Source organism: Zeugodacus cucurbitae, chromosome 3 (assembly GCF_028554725.1).
Source record: "Zeugodacus cucurbitae isolate PBARC_wt_2022May chromosome 3, idZeuCucr1.2, whole genome shotgun sequence".
Lineage (NCBI taxonomy): Eukaryota > Metazoa > Arthropoda > Insecta > Diptera > Tephritidae > Zeugodacus > Zeugodacus cucurbitae.
In genome coordinates, this window is record NC_071668.1 from 26255658 (window position 1) to 26272588 (window position 16931).

Consider the following 16931-nt stretch of genomic DNA (forward strand, 5'->3'; position numbering starts at 1 on the left):
GATCCGAATTTTTTTATGAATATCTGACCACAATTACAAGTTCCCAGTTCTCAAATATGAAAAGTTTAAAATTAGCATGATATTTTTGAAAAAAAAAATCCTAGAATTCTTACGATTCTCAAAGTAAATCAGTACATTCGTTAAGTGAAACCTAGGAGAAGACGTTATCCGAAAGATGTCATCAATTTCTTGGGTTATATATTATATTGGGTGAAACAACCTATTAAGTGATTTATTCTGTATATGGAACCAATAGAATGTAATCGATTTATAACTCGACTGTTTGTGTTTCATTTGAACACTATCTTTGGGTCGTAATTTAATTAGATGTTCCTTAATAATATGTGAGGACTGATTTAAGGTATGGTGAGAAACGATATTTATATTTATAACTTTGGAACTATACCACATTATGCTTAAGAAAATTTGGTTAGGTTAAAAGACAGATCTCTGCATATCTTGAATCTGCCGGTATCCCTAGTCTCACCGCATGTGTACCTATCTTACTAAGAGAAAGCAGTTCGAAGGTTCTTTTACGTTACACTGCGTGCCAAAAGGACCTCGCAACTGCTTAAGTGCATATAGTTTTTCAGCGCTTGACGAGCTCATACGATGTCTGTAGGCCCAGTGCTCGTGCTCAAGTCGACCATGGACCGTTAACTCGCTCCTATTCCGGTGTTAATGTTGCTAGGGTACCATCTCTTGAAAGCTTGTCGGCTTTGCAATTTCCAATGATTCCACAAAAATCGAATCGCAAAGAAAAAAATTAAGCAGATTCTCCTTTTCGGACTCTATATTGTACTATAACCAATTCGATTAAACAACTATATGATATTCTCCTTTATGTAGTCGTATATTCCACAGGGCCTTATATTAACAATAATTCTTAAAGAATTTCCAAAATCCGAAGTAAATATTACTCATACTCATATCATATTACTTATAAGTGGCATTTCGAGCTTCCTCAGAAATGATAAATGTGCTACATTTCAACAAATTGTATGATTTTAGATTACCAGTCGTCAGAGTATTAATACACCACTGCTCATACCTTAAAAAATAGCGAACTCGGCTAAGGCGGTAATAAACTTACGATTATTAGAAACTTCATAGGATTATCAAAATGTCACAAATAGGTAAAGGTGTATTAGCAAAGCTACCAACTTTAGAACCAATAACTAATGATATTATTAAAAAAGGACAGCTGGAATTATTTACAGCGCACATTTCCAATGTATGAATTGACACTTTTTTTTACTGGAATATTGTACAACCCTCGTGTATGATTTTATTAGCTTTTCCCCATTTGTTTCTACGAATTTTATTTGCCCCAATTTCTGGTAGTTTCATTCGCCATTTCTTAGAACTCTTTTCCGTTGCAGTGAATAATTTAAACGATGGCTTTTACAGTTAACCGTTTGGCGATACTTTTCGAATTCGCAGCGATGTTAAAGGTAATTAGCATCGATCGTTGTAAAATATTCAAGTACTTTCACAGTCTAATTCAATCACTGAAAGGGAAAGTGGACAGAAATAATTTTGTTTTTTGTAAAGACTAAATGTTTTAGTAAATTTCTCGTATGCTATTTTTTACGAAATTCATTATTATAAAGAGAAGAGGGAATATAATAAAGTTCTCTTTCGATACCACCAAAGCTCTACTTGATACAACTATGTCGAGGTAAATCACTAGAAGACAATAAAACTCCGGCATTTCGCTCCAATTTCCCTGATTATGAGACATAGGTGTTTTATAATTTCATTTCAGCTATGGTCAAAAGCTTATACAATTCACATCATGTGGTAACAATTACACTGTGATAGTATAAAAAGAAAAAGACAAGACCAAATTCAACGGTTTCCCCCTATTTCGGGTCCTACGAATCGAACTGCATCATTACTTTTTTGAGTTACAATCATGGTTTCATACAAAAATTTTTGTTGAAGTTTTTCATTAAAGTGGCCCATTGTAAGAGGCACATTTTTCTTCGGTCTCTAACTTTTTTAATGTTAACTTTTTTGGTAAACTTTCTTTGGCAAAGCTTCTCAGAATAAGTCCGTCTTTAACGTTTCTTTCAAACGTTACTTGTTGTTATTTCTTATCAGTGCAGTGGTTTGCAGTGGTTTGCAGTGGTTAAAAGCTTGATTCGTTGCTTGCTGATTTGTGTTGGACATTGATAGATGAGTCTTATTAAATTTAATTTAAATATTGTGTACAAATTTATGATACTTATTGATAACACTTATAAGATACAAAAAAATAAAACAGCACACAAACATAGTTAGTGTAGCTTTTTTAAAAAATACAAATTTTGTTAAGTTTTTTTTCTAATGCTTAGTTTGCTCAGAACGTTGTCTTTGCTTAAGTTTCTTACTATTACAAGATGTCACTTAATGTATAAGTATCAACGGGTAAATTAAAATATTGACGAAACGTGAGGGAAAAAACATTAAAAAAATGGATTAAATTTCAGTTTTTTCGACATATTGGCTATAAGGACACAAAAAACATTGATTTTGGGGTTTACAGTCATCTAAGAACTTAAAGACGGACTTATTCTGAGAAGCTTTGCCAAAGAAAGTTTACCAAAAAAGTCAACATTAAAAAAGTTAGAGACCGAAGAAAAATGTGCCTCTTACAATGGGCCACTTTAATGAAAAACTTCAACAAAAATTTTTGTATGAAACCATGATTGTAACTCAAAAAAGTAATGATGCAGTTCGATTCGTAGGACCCGAAATAGGGGGAAACCGTCGAATTTGGTCTTGTCTTTTTTTTTTTGAAAAATTCTTTAAGTATTTTTGAGTTAATCTCCAGTACCTTCCCATCGGAGTCGATGATTACTTTTCAGAAGAAGGTTGTGCTCCTGAGCAGTAAATCTACAGCTTATACTCACTGTTTTGCAAACCCATGTTAGTTAATTGACAAAGCTTATAATTCCACTTGTGTCTGAATATTGAAGTTACTTGTGTAAATAAAGGGATCAACAATGTTTAAGCCGCTTTTTTTCTGTTAAAGAATCATAAGTTTTTCGAATGCCTACCGAGGGTTATTAAGACCTTTTTGATTACCTAGAAACTGGAACCAATGTCAGTGCTAGCCAATGTACAGTCCGGGTCTACAATTGCAATATGGTCCCAGATATTACATGTATTGAGTTCTTCAGACAATCTCAACAATAGCAAGATCGAATTTCCTCTGACAAAAAAAGATATAGTTAACAGGAGGGCCGATATCAGTAGTTCAGAGAAGACACAGCTCCTGGGATACCATTTTTCAACGAGACGTATTTCCCCAATGAACTAATTACGTTGTTTTCTCGTTGTTTATTCTTACAGAACTCTCGACTATGTCTATCCCAAGACCAACTACGAAATCAATTAAATGGCATTAAATTTTTGTTTTACTTCTTTAGTGCCCTCTCTCCATTCCATTTATACACATTCGCAAACAACAGTTATTCGCCTCAACCAGCAGCCATCAAAATTTCATTACGAATCGCTGCAATTATCGGCGAAAGCTCATTGCGGCCGCTTCGGCAACCCCATATGCATTTTCGCAATGCGAAAAATTATAAAAGGCATAAACTGTTTGCATTGTCTGTTTTATTGACAACTTTAACTGTTGTTGCTACCGCTTTGCAAGCAATTAAAGGAATGAATATGCATGGCAATTTTTGAGCTTTTCGCTTAATTCGTACTTTCATATTTTCTCGCTGCAGACTCAGAAGCAGCACGGCGAAGATAACAAGAAGTTCAAGGAATTGGATTTAAGTTGGCATCTGTATGTATTGCAGAGAATATGCGTGCCGGAGCGGGGAATAGCACGGATGCAGTGGAAGTGGAGTAAATCCGCAAAAGAACAAGCAACGGACAACGGTTACACGACAATAAAACCAAAGAACACTCGTTTTTACCCTTGCGACATCATCGCAGCGCCGAAAATAATAAACTACGACAGTGCTGTCGGTAACTAAAGGAAAGCTGTCACAACAACGAATGCAGCAACAACAACATATAGCCACTATACGATTGTTTGTTGATAATAATTCCATCATTATTCATTTGCTCTGCGTCGGCTGCCGCCAACAGTGACCCGGCAAGCCATTGCGGACGTCGTTGGTCGTCAGGCGCCACTTCGACAGAACATCACCCAACGGGTGTCGAATATGCCATTCCCTTGATGGCCCTACCTACTGATTTCCATACACCCAACTACACAAGTATCTGTGGCTTTGGCGAAGATGGTCCGTAGGCGAGTAGGGGGCTTTACATAAAACAACATATTTAACGTGACCAAATCTACTCAGCTTTTGACAGTTTCTGTTTCAGTGATGATTTATGACGTTGGCTTTAAATAGTATTGCTTGAGCGGCGGTGTCTACGCGCCTTGTAACTGTTTAAATTATGTAATAGTTTCGATTGTAGTCGAAAAAAGCTTTGACAAGGCAAATGATATTTGTATAACAAGTGATTTTTCTTCAGAAAGGTCAAGTTGTATTTACGTGTGAATGTGTGTTGGATGTATAATTAATAATATTGACCTTGATAGATTGTTGTTCTTACAAAAAAAGGGAGCGTTTGCCAAATTGAACATGTTTCGGAATTACATACATATTTCTTTGGGATAAAGGGGTTGTACTGTTTGTACATATCATAGATCAAATGAATCGGGTATCAGATATGTATGACATTTTTGATCTATCTTTTGCAAACTCTATAGGTCCAAGGGTAGCAAGGACCTATACCAATATATATATATACCTATACCAATATATATATATATATATAAAGCTAACTGACCTACAGCCCTCATGGATTATGGTTTCATTGCGTTTTTTTACACTTCTGTTTACAGATTGTAACTATCTAGCTTTATTAGCTTTTACACTCCACCAACATTGTACATATTACAATAGTTTTATTATTCTAACATATAAGTAACAGCTTATCTATGAAGTTCCAGACGTTTATCTTCTCATCCGAATGTTTGTCTACGACTACAGCAAAAATAAATGAAATTAATTAAAATTCCAACCGAACACTTTTTGCAGCAATTGAGGAGGTCCGAAACTCCTTAGTAACAGTAATCGAAAAGACCATATGACAACCAACGAATAATGTATTGCTTCATTGAATTGAAAAACAACACGTCTAAAAAACACCCGTTACTAAAAATATGTATATCAAAAGTCAATGAATATATTGGAATAAAACTTCCAACACACAGAGCTCTAAATAGTCGAAATCAGTAAATAAAGGACTTCATTGCTTCTAAACAATAGCAGTCAAATTTGGGAAAATAAGTCTTAACATCTTCACTAAATATAGATAGTGCATTGAAGCTGGCGTAATTCCTCAATAATTTATAATATAAAATTTTTGTTTGAATAAATGAATTAGATGTTAAAATAATTTTTTTATACTCTCGCAACAAAAGTTGCTAAGAGGGTATTATAGTTTTGTTCGCATAACGGTGAAAAAAAAAATTGATTAGGATGACGAGACGAGTTGAAATTCAGATGTCTGTCTGTCTGTCCGTCCGTCCAACGAGCAACGGATAACTTGAGTAAAAATTAAGATATCTTGACGAAACTTGATACACATGGTCCTTGCGACCGTGGGAGGGTTGCTATTGGGCGAAATCGGACCATGACAGAGGAGAACTGCACTCAGATTTTTTTTACAAAATGTAAAATGTCCGTTGCGTCAAAAACCATTTCTCAAAAACTACTCGACCGATTTCATTGAAATTCGGTATATTATACTCTCTGGACACCCTGATAACAAGGATGAAAATGGGCGTAACCGGTGCACAATAAAGACTACTTCCCATATAAATCAATTTTGAATTCCATCTGATTCCTATTCTTTATAATATATACATTAGGAACCGATGAATATAGCGGAATAAAAATTTACACAAATACTGTATATCATCTGTTGCTTCACATCGGAGTATTACCTTTCAAGGCGCGGATATCGAACATGAAGAACCCTGTGCCTATGAGTAATCTTTCACCGAAAATATCGGCAAATCTCTTAAATATTTTATTTTAATTCAGAGTAAATTATTTTTTTCTAATATTGTGTCTCTGTTCTAAAAATTATTAAAATCAGGCCATAACTTCGCCTAGCTCCCATATACCTAATTATATGTTTTTCAAAAATATGTTTGGCTTTATTCCGCATATATGTATTGGTTAATATGTGAGATATCTTAGCCAAATTAAGTATATAATAAGCGTATAGTCTAGGATATATTATACCTCGGTTCAAAACTTCCCTCAGCCCTCATATACCATATATGATGATTTACGTTATTCTATTGGGCTTTATGCCGAATATATGGGTCAAATTGTGTATTATCTTAATAAAAGTATATCAATAAATTGCGAGAGTATAAAATGTTCGGTTGCATCCGAACTTAGCCTTTCCTTTCTTGTTTTTTTATTATTTCACTTTATTCGTAGCGAAGCACGTACCAGGCCGCTAGTACGTTATAAAGTTCAACGCAACCTTCTCACATCTCCTTTGAATTTCTTTAAAATATCTGAGAGCTTTAGCGATATTTTCAGTACAAAATAGTCACATGCACTGATGTCATCATTTTTGGTAACTGGATACCATATACTCGTATTCAGGAGTGCTTATTTTATAGAATGTAAAGTAAACGAATGAGATGAACTTCAAAATAGTGGTATAGGCAAAGTAGGCGTGGTTGTTAACCGATTTCGCTCAAAAACTGTACCATAAGGATGACAAGAAAATGTTAGAAACCAAATATCGATGAAATTATTCGAGTAGTTTCTGAGATTTTTGGCACATAAGTGGGCAGCGCCCCGCCCTTTTAAAATTTTGTGTACTAATTTGGGCGAAGCCCGATTTCTCCCATTTACATTCTGAATAATGAAGCGCCTAAAAGAAATGACTTTAGAGTGGTTGATTAATATAGCTTTAGTAATTTATGTGATATTCGCAAAACACTGGCACCCGTCATATAAGATTGAGACGTTTAATACTTCAATATTCTAAATAAAAAAAAAAATTTGCACCAACATCAAAAAAAGTCAATTTAGCTATATACATATTTACCTAGATAACATTTTGTGTCTCTCTGAGCTGGGAAGCACTCGACTGTTACTTATTTTTATTATATGCTGACTTGTCAATTTTTTTTTGCTTCTACTTAATTTTCCTTGTTTCGTTTATTGAAAGCTTAAACTTTATAGGCTGAAATTTTATCTAGAAATTTCGTTTATTGAGAAATTCAAATCCTCGCGTTTAGAAATGAAGAAAAAAACCAAAAAAAGATTATTTTAAATACTTGCTCTCTTTACATGTGCGGTAGTATATGAAGAAGTGACACATAGAGATTCAGAAACAAACGAAATGTCCACAAAATTAACACCAAACAAATATTAAATGTCACTAGACCTGATAACAACCGTTTAGAATACGATGTTGAATAAGAGTTAACTTCTAATGGACATCAATTTGCACTTCGAACGGAGTTATTTTTCCTTTGAATCACAAAAATTTGTGAATTAGTTGTCAATAAACTTTGTCAGTTAATTACTATATCCAAAAGATTGTTGATTTGTGCAATTGACTTACGTTCACATAAACTCTGTTGACGCTCATTCACATAAATATTTATATATATGTAAATATATCCATATTTATAGCCAACACTTTTGTATATATTCACTGAATGTCCAACTTTTACCGCCAGACAAGTCCATTTGGCTCCGAGCACAGCGAATGTTCTTTTTATTTTTTATTAGCTCGTTACCTGTCTGTAGCCAATCTGTGCATTTGACAGTTTAATCAGTTGTAGGAAATCGCGTGGACAAGGGTCACGTGACCGATGAAATAGTCGCACATACAAACACACACACATAAAAAAGTGAAACTGCAACAAAATTGCGAGAGAACATAAAAGGAACATTCGTTTTAGTGGCAGGAGCAGGAGACAGGCAGACACAGACACAGTGCCCAAATGAAATGGATGTAAATACAGCAAGCAACAGCGTAGCAACAACAAAAACAATAACCAGAAATAAATGCAGTGTGTTTGCCAGAGAAGCAAGTTAAGTTACAATTTGACAATTTTGGCAAGCGCTGCTTAAATGAAAAGCAGAAAACTAAGGTATAAATGGTATAGTGAGGCGAGTGAGGGGAAGTACAACAAATAAGCGTGATTATGGAGAAATAGTAAGCAACTCAAGCTCTGTATGATCAAATTTATGAATGTCTCTAAGTGAAGTGAGGAGTGAGTTGCTTGCTAACCAAAGCAGTGCCAATGTCACTCATACGCAGTGGCGTTCAACTCCATACATTTCCCCTTTCTGTACCCGTGGAGAACTTCAGCAAAGTATTTTGAGCATTTCTCCAGCACAGGGGCGCATATTTACACCAGAGTTGGTGAATACAAGTTCGTTATCGCTCGTTTGCTCACAAGCATTCGCTCCAACAATAAGCGCTCGGTTGCTCGCTCGCACGCTGACTCGTTTGTGGTGAATTGTTGATGCTTCGTATGCCGGAAAACGCTGCCATGTGATGTTCGTAGCCGAGCGTTGCCACGTTCCAAGTCAGTTAACTCGGAAGCGTGGCCATGTTAGTGTTGTGGCAAGTGCTGTCGCGCATACTTTGCAGTTCAAATTGAAATCAAAACCAAAACTAAAGCCTTTAAGGCAGTTAAAGCAAGTTTGGAGTGTGTTACATCGAAATTTTAAGTGAAAAACAAATTATTTGAGTTCAGTGCAAATAATACTTGCAAAGCAACAAATGTTGAAGTGAAAATTTATGAAAAATATTAACAGTGTATTGAACTAATAAAAATTTTGGAAAAAATAAAATTCATTAATTAAAATGAATTAAAAATAATAACAAAATTCTCATTTAAAATAACAGTAAACCAAAATCAAATACCGGTAATTTCATTTATTTTACTGCAGCAATTAATCCACTTTTATGTTATTCCAATCTCTCTCATAACTTTTTATTAATTCTAATTTATTTATTTTTTGTAATTTCAAATTTCATTTGTCCACCCGACAAAATTGCGTCTGCTAAGCAGAATACTTGCCAAACTGGCAAAATGCCGCATCAGCGTTGGCAGCGAAAATGTGTGCCTTGTGTGGCAAGCAAATTATAAGGGAATGCCAGTTGTTGCTGTTCTTGTTGTTGTTATGTGTGTTATACAGCACATGTGTGTTTGTTTGAATGGTCACGAGAGGCATTAGCAATGATTTGAACTCAATCCAAAAATCTGATTATGTTAATGTGCGAGGCAACAGCCAAGAGCCAGCAAATGGCGCGCTGTCATCCACGTTGATGACAATAAAAAAGCGTAAAATAGCGTGTTTGGCGTGGAAAATAAAAACCGAAGAACTAAAGTCATGTTCTTCATGTGTTAAAGTGACATGTAGACGCGCTCATAAACTTACATGCATTTTAAATGCATAGTATAATAACAGTGTGCCTAGGCGTGTTGTTTTGCTGTTAAAAACTGCACAGTTCATTTGGCGTGTAAAGAAGATTGCGCCTTAGGTTTGGATATATGAGTACTCCTACAAACGATTAAAGTAAATATTTCAAATTTTATTTAAAAACATTATTTTTATGATTTTTCAAAGTGGTTTATATTAGAGCAAACAAAGCATTTTTGAAGTTGATGATCACTCTACCTTTTGCGCATAGATAAATTTATACTTTATACCTCAAAAATTATTTTATAGACATTTGCTGGACACCTTCGTCGAAATATAGTAGTGCATTTTGAAAATGTTTGAAAGATTTTTTTTATTCATTATTAACCCCTTGTCATATTTTCACGAGTCTGACTCATGGTATGTAGAAGTGTACATTTGATGAAAAGAGAAATGAAATTTTCCCGTTATTTCCGTGCACAACATTTAATCTAAAATAAATAGTTTTATTACATGCATTCATATTTCGTTTCGTTTTGCGACTGTTCGTAAGCATCAAAACTGGTTTGTTTAGTACAAGTTGTGTGCGAACAGTTGGAAGCGAATTTCGTTGTGCTAATTGATACGCCAAGGGGTTAAATCTTTATATATTATACTGATTAAAATAATACGCAAAAGTAGTTTCGTGAGCAGATAGCTTAGTACCCACCGTAAGCGAGATAAATATTTCTAGTTCAATATGTATTTACAAATCACTTCAATTGTTTGTTTGTTGAATGTTATAGTATTTTGTTGCTTTTTTAAAGGAGTTAATACAAAATGTAACGGCCTTACTGATGCTTTTACCCATCTTATCCAACCATCTTCTTCTTAAACATTTTAAGAGAAGATCTATTTACTATGCAATCTCCCTAAACAAAAAACTAAAAGGTACCACAAGTAATGATGTATTATATCTTTATAGAAATACCATAAGAATATTTTTTTAATAGCATTTTTTTTATGATTATATAAAAACTTGTTTTTAATAGAAAAACAAAATATTAACGATTATCAAAGCTCAGCACGAACAACTTAAGTTATGATATGAAAATAAATCTAAGTTAGGTAATATGTAGGTCTAACACCTTGTATTTAAATTCCCGTCACATATTTCAGAGATGCTTTACAATGCACAATTTTTTTTAAATTTTGGTGAAATTATTGTTACTACATATTAACCACAAAACAGTAAAGGAATTACCTGTGAGAGTGCGAAAAATATAAGTATACTCGATGGATGCTTCAGAAACCTCATCCACTAGTATACAGCTGATCGGTGGAGTGCATTTACATAGAACATATTACATATTTTGACAGAGTCCAGCTCTGACGCTTTCAATGATTCTTCAACGATTTTTATATTCTTGTTCCTCTCTTGTAAAAAATGTACGTGTAAAGCAACAATATAATTATATGTACAATTGAATGTACACTAGGGTATACGACATTAATTGCCTGCGTCAATGCTAGCAATTTCTAGTTAGTGAAATATATAGTAAATGATTGGGAGCAGTTAAACAGATCGAGCACTTGTAGCGGAGAAGTGTCTCTATATAAAATTTCATAATCATCAGGTTAGCCTTACACTCAAATTATAGATGAGGTATTGTGAGATTGTGATATTTTCCCCAGGTTAATAAAAAATTAAAGTCAAGCAGTATTCTAAGCAAAGCTTTTGTTGGATTTGACTCTGAGTGTAGTTGTCTATTGATAACTTAATGGTGCCACTTTTCAATTGGTGTCTACTAACCTTTTCCTTTTGATCGACATATTGTGCTTACCAATTACCAATATTATTGTTATTCAGAAGATAATAACTTGGATAGTGTTTAAAATGCTAGAACAAGAAAGTTATTGTTCTATGATAATTTTTTTACATACCACAAATCTACAAATACAGGGACTAGAAATATCGTCTAAATTACGCTTATACTAATATTTTGCGAATAATATAACTATAAAATCAACGTGTGGAATTGGTTGAGAAGTCCATATAATATCAAATGTTGGTTTATAAAAGTTGCCATTCCTAGTAAAACACAAGCATGCCTCACATTATAAGTATGCATGTAAGTGTTTTTGAAATGTACATGAGAGGTATACGTGATAGGAAGCACAAAATATCATTGTCTGTCTAAAAACTATAATTCGCTGTGATAATAATAATTCTTTTATTTCTTTAAAACAAATTAAATATCATTTTAATATTGATGTTAACCCATCATCTATCCGCAGGGTGTTTATAAATGAAGATCTCAAGCCCCTAAACCCAAGAAATATGAACGTGTAACAAACACTAATGTCTGCTGAAGGACATGTGCTTAGACATCCCCTAATCTGACAAAACAAATGTAAGATTATTTAGTTCTGAACGAGGTATTAATCGTATAAGAAAATCGAAAACTTTAGTTTAAAACTCTAAGTGCACGATAAAGACCCCTAAATATGGTGGCGGAAAAATTATGCTTTGGGGATCGTTTTCACACAACGGTCTAGAGCTATGCCATAACTTACAGGGCACTATAAAGGCAACCGATTATGTTGTGATACTCCAAAAATGTATGAGACAGTATTCTGATGATAATATGGCACTTAGACGTTTTAATTCATTAAGACATCGACCCAAAAATCACGACTAAGTGTACAAATGAGCGGTTTGAGGTCAATGACTTCAATATGGTGGAGTGGCCACCGCAATCACCGGATCTAAATTCTACAGCAAATTTTGTGGAATGTTTTGTGGCAGTAAATACAATAAGAGGAAAGTTTCCAATGAATAATGATGAGCTTGGGAAATTTTTCAGAATTCTGGAGCACATTTCCGGTTTTAATCTGGATATTCAAAAAACATATTAAACTAATTTGAAACTAATATTAACAAAATTGAAGGAAGCTCAGTTTCAATTTTTATTTAATATTGTAATTTTTTTAGTAAAACTAGAGGTGTTCTTAATATTTTTCACATGTCAAAAATGGCAAATTATAAAAATAAATTTAAATAAAATACAAAATTTTGCTAAATCTTCTTAACAAACATTTAATTTGAATATGTTGCCAATAAATTTGCTTCATTAGTTGCCTTCGATTTCCTCACATTTCTAGATGGGCATTGATTTCATCTACACTAGGGCACTGTCCTTATTATTTTTCACATAACTGTATAAATGCATACGAGAGCTTTTTCATTTGGGTTTCTATTAAAAAGATTTGAACCCTGCTTTGTCAATAATAATATATAAATAGTTTAACATTGTCTGGAAGTTTTGAAATTTTAACTAGTTTTGAAATAAAATTAATTTTATATTTGGAACCACCAATATATTCGAATTCAATTGCAAGAATATTCAAATATTAAATTAAATAAAACAAGTAAGGAAGGGCTAAGTTCGGGTGTAACCGAACATTTTATACTCTCGCAATTTATTTATTTAACTTTATTTATATTATATAATACACAATTTGACCCACATATTCGTCATATATATTGTATACAGTCCATTGAAAGTTGGAAACCACAATATTAGGTTAGAAGCACCGAGGTCCTCGTGTTCGATATATGGGGCCTTAAAAATCTATGGTCCGATTTCGGCGATTTTTAGAATGGGGCTGCCACACTATTAACATAGTATTTGTGCAAAGTTCTGCACCGATATCTTCACTAGTACTTACTTTATATATTGTAAAGTAAACGATTCAGATTGTCTTCAAAGTTCTGGTATATTCCTATATAGGCGTGGTTGTGAAGCGATTTGGCCTATTTTCACAACATATCATTGGGATGTAAGGAAACTATTACAAACCAAGTTTCATTGAAATCGGTTGAGTAGTTCCTGAGATATGGTTTTTGAGCCATAAGTGGGCGACGCCACGCCCATTTTCCATTTTGTAAAAAAATCTGAGTGCAGCTTTCATCTGCCATTTCTTATGTGAAATTTAGTGTTTCTGACGTTTTTCGTTAGTGAGTTAACCCACTTTTAGTTATTTTCAACCTAACTTTTGTATGGGAGGTGGGCGTGGTTATGATCCGATTTCCTATGCAGAAAGTTTGGTTTATATAGCTCTATTGGTTTGCGAGATATGTACAAAAAATTTAGTAGGGGGCGGGGCCACGCCCACTTCCCCAGAAAAATTACATCCAAATATGCCTCTTCATAGTGCGATCCTTCATAGCAAATTTTATTTCCATAGCTTTATTTATGGCTTAGTTATGGCTTATATATATATATATATATGGCACTTTATGTGTTTTCGGTTTTCGCCATTTTGTGGGCGTGGCAGTGGTCCGATTTTGCTCATTTTCGAAAGCAACCTTCCTATGGTGCCAATAAATAAGTGTGCCAAGTTTCATCAAGATATCTTAATTTTTACTCAAGTCACAGCTTGCACAATCGGACGGACGGACGGACAGACATCCGGGTTTGAACTCCACTCTTCACCCTGATCACTTTGGTATATATAACCCTATATCTAACTCGTTTAGTTTTGGGTGTTACAAACAACCGTTATGTGAACAAAACTATAATACTCTCTTAGCAACTTTGTTGCGAGAGTATAAAAATTTATATTGAGTACGGTTGAGTTCATCTGTTTTTTACGACAAATTCTTTTTATATTAATCTGATCATTTGACATTGCTGTCAATACTATTGCTTTGTAGCGATTATTTGAAAGCAGTTCGGTAGCGAGTCTTTTCATATTACCTTTAGATTCAGCGAGTAAGTTGTTTGCACATATTTGGACACAACAATTGTTTGTGCGCCAGATTAGTTCAGATAAATTGGGGTTTTTTAATTAATTTCGTATACTATACTACACTATAAATGAGTGCCTCCACTAAAGGGGTGAAGTACAAAACAGTTTATTTTAAACTCAATTGGCATTGATAGTTACTTATAGTCTTCCCAAGCAATGTTCAATGTTGTTGAGCACAGCTATTTCATCCAAAAATTTAACTTTGCTCTTCAATTAAATATTTTAATTTTTGAACTATTGCTTATAGCTTTTTCGAGCTTTTCATCTCATTTGTGGTTTCGCATATATTCGTAGTTCTTTCCACAAACTGAGAGACCTCAATATTGTTATAAAATTGTAAGAAATAATACTAAATATTTCTCTACTAGAAACTTCACTCACTTCAAAGTTTTACACTCATCTGCCCACTAATTGCCATAAAAATGGAAATTTTTATCTTATGTCAAGCTACTGAATAATATTACCGTTAACGTGCTTGAGTGTTTTAATTTTATTTTTTTACCCAAAACAAAAATCCAAATTCAATAACAACGCTGAGTTATAGCCCTGCAGCGATTTTAATCCATGCCATGTAATCTCGCGCATAAATCAACTCCATTTACAAACGCCCAAAAAATACCTCAGGCGATATTTAAGATTTTAAAAATTCCGCCAAGAAGGGAAAGTCACGACAGGATAAGCGTGACGAACATGCAAATACCTTTAATGAAGAAGGAAAACACACGCAAAAATTAAAGCACCAACCAGGTGAGGTGAAACAAAAACAAGAAAGACAACAAAAACAATAGCAGCAATGAGCGGCTGCCATAATAATAGTAATGTATAAAATATTTAAATATTTTCACGACTTAATGTTGTGCAAAAAGAATTTCACTCATTTACAGTCGACACCTGGGCTGTGGCATAATGCGAAAATACTTAGGCGCACACATACATATATTATATATATGTATATATATTAATATGTTTGTAAGTATATATGATTGCGCTCTTAAGTAGTTGTGCTTTAAGCCCTCTGGTAGACGCTCGACGGGTAATCGCAGTCGCGCCACTCAGCGCCGACAAGCGGACGGGCAATCAACCGCTGCAACCGGCTGTCACCCCGCCAAGCTCTCGTCCACCAACGAGTGGTGTAATACAAGCAGTCAGTCTAAGGAATATACTATATATATATACTTATACTGTATAATCTTACTAAAGCCGCGATGGGCAGGTGGCGCGGAGAGCTTGTGAGTGGGTGTGTTTGAGTAAAAAAAAATTAAAAAGGAAAACGCTCAAGACGTGCGAAGTATGCAAATATTTACAGAACCTCAGACTAATAAGTGTGAATAAGCGAAATCCTCGAGGCGTTTTGCCAAGCAAAATGGAAATGCCGAGAGAAAGAGAAAGGCAAAAGCAAAAGCAAAAAAATATAGAAAAAGAAAAGAAATAAAAAAGGAAATGAAGCGCAATAAATGAATGAGTGAGTGAGCGCATGAGAAACGACAATGCTGCCATGCGGATGTATAGACTTACACGAACTCGAGACGTCTAAGGGTCAGGAGTTTTTATTTTTATTTTCATTTTCATTTCTATTTCCATTTGTATTTAATTTCTCGCACATTCCCTCACATTGCCACAGCACGAATGTTGCAAAATGTTGAGTTAGCAAGTCGGCTGGGCGCCGCCTGTGAGGTGTGAGAAATGAATAATGCGAACATGCAAAAGGACCTTGCACAGGTGTCTGCAGGTATGCGAGAGCTGAACTCAAAGGGTGAGGGGCACAAGCGAGGTAATTGACAATGTGCATACAATGTATGGACGCTGTCGCATGTAAACGAGTGCAAGGGGCAAAGGGTACTCAGTTGAGGCAGTGCTGGTCTGTAAGTTCAAGGCGACTTGGTGGTCAGTTTGCAATAACAAGCGCACACAGCCTGCTGTGCAGCTATCCTTTGTGCTGACCTAAGAAGTGTAGTCCGTTATTGTGTGGCGTGTCCTGGGAGTCACCGAGCATTGCATTTGATATGCAAAGTAGTTAAATGAAAATGTGTTCGGTGGCGTCAAGAGTGTCGTGTTTACATTCTTTACTTTCCTTTTAATGCCTTTTCATTTATTGCCGCCTTCTCTTGTGGTTGTTGTGTTTGTTGTTGTGATTGTCCTTCATTCTAGTTGATTTCGCTTTGTGTTGTTTACACATGTTTTCAATTTGCTTCAAATGCATGTTCGTTTCTTTGGTTTGCGTTTGACTTGAGCGCAGTGAGCTTTTATAGCTTTTAAATAGCATATCTTACATCCATCAGCATAATGCAGTTAAACACTTGAGTGAGACGTACAAACCAGTGTGGCGCATACATACATACCTATTTATAACGTAAACAGTGGCGTCTGACGTTGTAATGAGAAATTGTGTGCGAAAATTGTCAGCGTAATTAAATTGAAGAGCATTTAAAGTGTGCGCCCTCCAAGAGTTGTGAGAAGAAAGTAAATTTACATACATATTTACACTTGTAATTTATATACTTAATTGGAGTGGAGTGAAGAGAGATGGTGCACAACGGTGACAGGAATATAAATATTATAAAACTACAAAATAATTAACTGAAGTGCATATTGCATGCGGGAGCGAGGTTAACTCAACTTTAAAATAAGGGTAAGGTTAATATAAAAACTTTTAAAATCCTTTGGATAATTATATTATTTATATACTTAATATATAAATATATA

General features: G+C 34.5%; 1 protein-coding gene across 3 annotated transcripts in view; it reads left to right on the plus strand.

The window, feature by feature from the left end:
- The first annotated feature begins 8616 nt into the window (after nucleotides 1–8616).
- Nucleotides 8617–16931, plus strand: part of LOC105214739 (uncharacterized) — a 116552-nt gene continuing 108237 nt past the window's right edge. For 2 of the 3 annotated variants that reach the window (XM_054226992.1, XM_029041975.2), the window contains exons 1-2: nucleotides 8617–8936; nucleotides 16508–16857. The gene's annotated coding sequence lies outside the window, so the exon portion shown is untranslated. Of the gene's footprint in view, nucleotides 8937–15254; nucleotides 16858–16931 lie in introns of those variants that run through there. The other variant, XM_011188322.3, reaches the window with a different exon arrangement.